Source organism: Marmota monax, unplaced genomic scaffold (genome assembly GCF_021218885.2).
Source record: "Marmota monax isolate L192 unplaced genomic scaffold, Marmota_monax_Labrador192_F-V1.1 WCK01_AAM20220418_F8-fsc00135, whole genome shotgun sequence".
Classification (NCBI taxonomy): Eukaryota; Metazoa; Chordata; class Mammalia; order Rodentia; family Sciuridae; genus Marmota; species Marmota monax.
The window spans coordinates 354,976-362,269 of record NW_026694339.1 but is presented as its reverse complement, the minus strand read 5'-3'; the positions used below and the strand labels follow the sequence as shown (position 1 = coordinate 362,269).

Below are 7,294 nucleotides of genomic sequence, written 5' to 3'. Positions count from 1 at the left end.
ATATCATACCTCCTCCAGTTTTATACTTCTCCCTCCCTTGGGTCATTGGGAAGTTCATGATAATGGGACTGGGGGGTGACTAAGGACCCTGCTGTGCCCCCTCCTACTGGAAAGGGTTTGTTCTTGTGTTTCTTTGTTGTCTATTAGCATCAGAAAGAACACTTGTGTTTCTGGTTCTATTTCCAATGTAATTGAGTTTACACCACAATTTTTCTCTTAGGGGAACAATGCTTGTTTGAATCCCTATTATACTTTTAAAGCCAGAGAGGTCTCTTCCTCTTTAAGGCACAAGTCTGTTAAAGTTTTTATGACTTGCAAATAAAGTGGTTTTTCATCTTCTGCTATTAGACAGCTGAAGTATAAGAGAGAACCTTCTACACCGAATAAATTAAGCATCTAAGTAATTTACAGTCCCAGGTACGTTTGCCAGACTAGCATAACTGAATAAAGTCAACAGATTAAACGGTCCCTTGGCAGTCAGCGGGGCATGAGATACAGCACCTGTGCTGCCCCCTTGGGTCTCCTCACTAAATCACAGGCAGGAGCTCAGAAGCCCAAGGGCCCTAGGGACAGGCAGGAGCACATCTGAGACAATGGAGCTTTCCTACCCTTCTAGGTATCATGGTAGTCACTGCCCTGGATGGAGGGAGCAGAAAACTCTCAGAACAATGGCAAGATGAGGGTGGGGGGAACAGGGTTTTTGGGGATGGTATGAGACAAAGACAGGTGGGGAAACCTTCCTCCAATAAAGAAAGATGTTATTTATCTGTCGCTAAGTCGAGAATTCATCAATATAATGGTGTATATTTTCCCCATCTCAGGGCAAAAGAGAGGGAAGATTTTGTATACGGAGCCATTATTTATCCTTGCCAAAGTCAGAACAAAAACTAACTAGAAAAAAACAGCAAATATTTCCCTCTTCCCAATTTCTAGCTTCTGACCCACACCTGCTTTTATTTTTGCCTTTAATCATGACTGTTATTTATTTCACTTACACATAAACATACATTTTATATATATATATATATATATATATATATATATATATATATAACACTTAAACATATATAGCCTAACACATTGATATATAAATGTTTATATTAAACATTTTATTGGTGCATATTAATTATACAGGATAGTGGGTTTTATTGTGGCATATTCATATATGCATGTAACAATTTAATTAATTTCAGTCCCCTGTCCTGTATCTCTCCTCCCTGCCCTGATCCTCTTCTTTTGCCCTAACAGTCTTCTTTCTATTTTTGTGAGAACTCTTTCTTTTCCCTTTTTTCTCTCTAGCTTCCACATATGAGAGCAAACATATGACACTTGTCTTTGAGTCTGACACACCTGGCTCACCACGACCAGCACCTGCTTTTGCCTGGAGAAGGAAAGTGCGGTGGATAGAGCTGATAATAACAGCAGAAGAGCATCCTTGACAGGTTCCAGAGGCTTCTGGGTAATACGTAGTCCACTTCTCGGGCAGGCTTCAGGGGCCAGAAACCAGTCATCTGCTCTTTAACAAATGGAATTTTAAAATAAGAATGTGGCTTTAAATTTGCCCATATAATAATGGGAGGGTTCAGATGATCAGGGAAACTGGGGTACAGTGATGGCAGATATATATATTAATCAGTGGAAAATCCATTTTGGGACCATTTCTTTGCACCAATTAGACACACAAGGCCCTCTCTCCACTCCCTCAAGGTCTCATAGGAATCTCAGTGATAGAGGGAAAATGTGAAAGATAAAACTAGGCTTGTACCTAATAACCACTGTGGGTCCAGCTTCTCAGAACGTTGACCAGGAGGAGAGAGAGAGAGAGAAAAATAAAACAAACAAACAAAAACCCTCACACCCAGTGTATTAGATACTGACACCTCCAATAATTACTACACTCTGGTCCCGATTGTCCTTTGGGGCAAGAGGAGAGGCTATGGGTGTGATGAACATGACTTACAGTGTCTGATTCATAAAGCATCTGAACTTAAGATCCAATCTCTGAGTTGAGTTCGTTGCTGAATTCTTACTGGGTACACAACGTTTTCATGTTCACTTTGAAAGAAAGGGGGAGAGAGGCTTCCCATGGCTGGTTTATGAATGTGGCCTTGAAAATGTCAACAGACTCATTGTTGTCTTGTTGAGTCTGCAGCCAGGAAGGCAGAAATCAACGGCAGCAAGGCAGGTGTGACTGTCCCCCTACTTCAGAGGCCGTACACTTTGAAGCTAGAAAATCAAGGACGCTGGTACCTTCAAGGAAACAAGGATATAATTATCACAACACCCAATTTGCCAGTGACCTTCCATTCCTCAGGCCCGCCCTACTCCCTTCTCTGGCACCAACCCAGGTCCTCACAGACAGGGCTCTGCGTCCCAGACGTCCCAGAAGGCTCAGATGGAAGACCGACCCCTCAAGCACCCTTTGAAAACCTTCTTAATCTCTTTCTATGAGCTGCTCTTGCTGACATAAATCCACCTGCCCGAGGGGCCTCAGGCCTCTCCACCGAGGGAGGCCCACTCAGGCCACGTGAAGTCTGAGCAGCTCTGGTGTAGAATTTATGCGCCCTCTCACCTGCGCAGTCTGTCTGTGACCTCAGCTCCAGTCTGTTTGTGAAGGGTCGAGCAGAACCTCCCAGCCCCTTGCCAAGTCAGCCATCATCACCCCCGTCCTGGAAGCCGACTTCTCAAGGCCATGGGAAGCACAGAGCGGTGACTCTGAACTTCATTATTCTATTTGAAACGTTGAAAGCTGGAGCCTAATAAAATGAGTTCAGAAAAACAAAAAGAGCTATAAATTATCATTTGAAAAGAGTGGCTAAAGAATTCATCTACTTAAAATGCCTGGGGGCTATGTCTCAGTTAACAGCAATAATCTTGTATTTGATTTCCTTTCCTTCATAGGGGAAAAAAGGAAAGCCTGGGTTGTGTTCGCTTAGCACAAATTCTTTTCTGCTTCTGTGAGTCAATGTTACACAACACCTCCTACCTTACTCCTTTACACACACACAATGCACATACACACACACCAACTGTGGCTGTAAAGGGATCCACTGGTTGTAAGAATTCTTTTAAAACACAAGGAGGAATTTATTCTACATCATCACTAATCAATACTCATTAACATTTTATTTCTTTTAAAATAGGAGGAAAATTCTATTTCTAGAACCTCATAAAGACTGTCTATGCTAAATTGATGTATTTAATTTAAAAACACCACACATATCATTCCCTGTTAAATTAGGAACAAATGAGGAATGACTGTTATATTATTTTATAATGTTTTGAAAATTCTAGAGCATTGAGTCTCAGTGGGTGGAAACTTTGCTTCCCAGGGGACACTTGGCAAAGTCTGGAGTCATTTTTTGGTTGTTCCAATCTTGGGGATGAGGGTGCTTTGATGGAGTGAGTAGAGGCCAGGGAAGACCCCACAATGAAGAATTATCCAGTCCAAAATGTCAATAGTGCTGAACTTGAAAAAACCCTGTTCTATACAATGCAACAAAACACAAACATAAATGAGAGAACTGATATTTAGAAAATAACTAATTTTCATTGTCATTAATTGCAAATGACTTGCATCACCCAGAAAAACAAAACAAAACCTTTAAATCAACATTATTAAAAATTCATAAAATAGGTCTCATGCCTGTAATCTCAGAGACTTGGGGGCTGAGGCAGGAGGATCACAAGTTCAAAGTCAGTCTCAGCAATTTAGTGAGGCCCCAAGGAACTCAGTGAGATCCTGTCTCTAAATAAAAATTTTTAAAAGGCTGTAGCTGTAGCTCAGTGGTTAAGTGTCCTTGGGTTTAATCCCTGGTACGAAAAGAATCATAAAATAGTAAGTAAGAGTAGTTGGATAAAATATGTACCAGTAAAGATATATAGGACATTATGCTTGAAACAGTATATTTGAAAGTTATTTTGAAAAATTCTTTTCTTTGTACAGTCAATTATGGGGGGTGAGTACCAGGAATTGAACTCAGGGTCACTCAACCACTGAGCCACATCCCCAGCCCTATTTTATTACTCTTACCTAGAGTCAGGGTCTCACTGAGTTGCTTAGTACCTCGCTTTTGCTGAGGCTGGTTTTGATCCTCCTGCCTCAGCCTCCTGAGCCACTGGGATTATAGGTGTACTCCACTGTGCCAGGTCTAGTTGTATCAATTTGACATATGGTTAGGTTCATTTGTTTTTGTTTTGCTTGTGACAGAGTCTTTGAATTTTCCAATGGGTTTGTCTATTGTGTAAAAAAAAAATCTGAGAACAAAAGAAAACTTAGAAGGTTATAAGATTACAGTTCTGGGCTTATATATTTAGTTATATAAAGGTTTTAATGTATATCAAAACTATGGAAGCAATTTTAAAATTTTAATGACCTGGACAATAACACTGTCATATAAAACATTATAGAGTACCCAAACAGACATGCTTCCAGACCAGAAGCCGGATTTGAGGACTTTTCATGAAAAGATTATTTAAAGCATCAAAAATATAATCTGAGGACAGTGAATGTATGTGTACGTGTGTGTGCGCGTGCGCACATGTGCATATAAATGCCCCATGCAGGTCATCATCTCTCCTGTGTTTCTTTAATGGGGATAATTTTCTAATGCATCACTGGAAATCAACAGATAGTCTACAGCAATCGATCATTATGGTCCAGTAGAAGTAGACGACTGGACCATAATGACCATAATGGTGGGGGAGCTAATTTATTCATCTTTCTAACTCCGTGTTTAACATATATCTGGAATCCAATAAATGTCTAAGGATTGATGAAGTAAGAACACATCCATAGTGAGAGATGACCTTTCAACTGACTAATCAGAAGTCAACTTACCACCTTAGCAATGGTCTTTCAGCATCTAAGAACCCACTTCTGGAAGGCTGAATGAATAGCTTGTCGACAGCAGATCACAGGGACTCCAGCCTCCACAATCATGTGAGTCAGTTTCAATAATCAATCTATCTTAGCCCTTTCGTCCTGCTTCTCTGGAGAATTCTGGCTAATTTGAAACAGTGGGCAATTTTTGAAGGGGTGGCCAGCCAGGGAAGGGAAGCGTCCCTGAAAAGGTAGCAAGTGAGTAAGATATGAAGGAGAACTGCAGCATGAAAAAAGCATGGGGGACCCTGTGCATCTGTGCATTTGGAAAAATGTCATAAGAAGTCAGATCAGATGTTCATCCCAACATGACATGATTCCATTTCTGGGCATGACTTCTGTGGCTTAAGCTTTGTGGAAAAATGGGCTTTGAAACCAAGGGTCTTAAAATTTCTTTTTAAGTCAAGTCAATCACTTTTCAACATAATCCACTTGAATCTAATGTATGAAATATGATATGTCAAAAGTTTTGTAATGTTTTGAACAACCAATAAAAATAAAGAAAGAAAGAAAGAAAGAAAGAATTCACGCAACTACTTTCACGAATTTTTAAACCCCATTGGAAACATAATATTATGCCAGGCGTATGCCAGGATTCGTCAGTACTGGAATACAGGCGCTAATGTTACCGTCCATGATAAGAACCTGGGGTTTACACAATCAGCTTTGATGCATTCTGCTCAGTAATAGAATTGGTCATTTTTATTAGAGATTTAATTTCTTCGTGGGATGTGATGAAACTGCGCCTACCGCATTGTGAATTTTTTTTTTAATCTTTTAGTGTTTACTTCCTATAGCGAATTTGAATAATGAGAAAAAACCCGAATTGACAAATAAAAGGTGTGAAGGAGAACCACCCAGGTGTGCATTTGTGTAGAGGGAGGGGCACTACAGAGGCCCAGAGGCAGGTGTGTGCCTGCTAAGGTGTGGGAGGAAGAGCTGAGTGAAGAGTGCAGTGTGGCAGAAGTGGGGTGAACGGGAAAGGAGTGAAGAACAGCAGGCAGGGAAGGGTGTGGCGAGCCAGCCATGGGCTGATCTAGGAGCATTTGAGCACGTGAGGGGACTGGACTGACGTTGCTGCTCTGACTGGGCTGGGCCCCGAATGTGTCCTTTCTGCTCACTCTGCTTTGATCCCACACAGCACCTGAGATGGGCGTGGCTTTCCAAGATGTCAGTCAATCTGCTGACTGGGAGACATCACCAAGCAACCCCCTGAAACCCAATCCCTTGCCTTATTTGGGTTGAACTTTCTCGAATGTCTTCCCCTCAACAAATAGGATGGTCCAAGGTGCGCTCTCTCTCTCTCTCTCTCTCTCTCTCTCTCTCTCTCGCCTCCTTTGTGGGAGCTGGGGCAGAATTGTCATCACTGAACCCCCGAAAAAAGGTACTTTCTGTGTGATTATTTAGCTCCAGTTCAATTCACCTGGAGTGACCCTGACTGATTGAGTTGCGTGTTGTGGCAGAATGGGGTCCGGGCAGCTATGTCTCGAAAGCTCTGGTAAGGATCCTTCTTAGGGAGGTGGGAAGCAACTGGAAGTTTCTGCCATGGTCTGACTGCACACCTGAGAGGCCCCTCTGCCTGCTGTGTGGAGAAGAGACTGAAGGGTCAGTAATGCAGCAAGGAAGGTGACCAGGATACTGTAATAGTCAGGTGAGAGGTGCAGGCTAAAGTCAAGGGGATAGCCAGGAAAGTGGTTTGCGAAGGTTCTAGAGAGGCGAGGGTTTAGCTCAGTGGGTGAGCATGCACTTAGCATATGCTTTTCCTGGGTTTGATCAGACAAACAAAAAAAGATCATATGGACTTGGATGTATTTGAATTTTTAGTTGATAGAATTTTCCAGCATATTGGACAGGGGTATAAGGAAGAAAGAAAAAAAAATGAACCAGGAGCCAAGAAAAGCACCGAAGAATTTGGCTCCAGTAAGAGCACAACAGAAGATGTCACCAGCAGAGATAGAGGGATTGAGATGCCTGTTGGGCATCCAGGAGGGTGGAAGGACCCTGGTTGCAGGTCTCAGTAAGTCTCACAGCCCATGATCTAGCCAATATCTTCACAACTTGGAATATGGGGATTCATACCTATTCATAGAGGTGTAAATGTCAGGTTTCCAGAAGAAACAAAAATTTAAAAAAATTAGAAATCTCAAAATCACATTTGACTTATGACTTTTAAACTCCTGATACCCCCAAGTGTTTCTGATTATCTGACCCTTTTCCTATCCTACCTGCTCCCCTTCCCCAGTCCAAGTAACGTCTACAGAAACCCACACTGGCTCTGGTGTGATAACAGTAAGGCCATCACCCCCATGGGACCGAATGGCCCTTTTCACAGTAGACTTCACAGCAACAGTGGTTCCCTGTTGGCTGAGAGACATTTTCTGAGGTCCACCATGAACTCAGGTGCTCCTTCTA

At 42.1% G+C, this 7,294-nt stretch overlaps 1 long non-coding RNA gene across 1 annotated transcript; it reads right to left on the bottom strand.

The window, feature by feature from the left end:
* Positions 1 to 1,076: 1,076 nt before the first annotated feature.
* LOC131425057 (uncharacterized) lies at positions 1,077 to 2,722 on the bottom strand. Its single transcript, XR_009228902.1, has 3 exons — positions 2,573 to 2,722; positions 1,961 to 2,250; positions 1,077 to 1,516 (listed from the first exon to the last, which is right to left on the bottom strand). It is a non-coding gene; the product is annotated as an uncharacterized LOC131425057 (long non-coding RNA).
* Between the last annotated feature and the right edge of the window lie 4,572 nt (positions 2,723 to 7,294).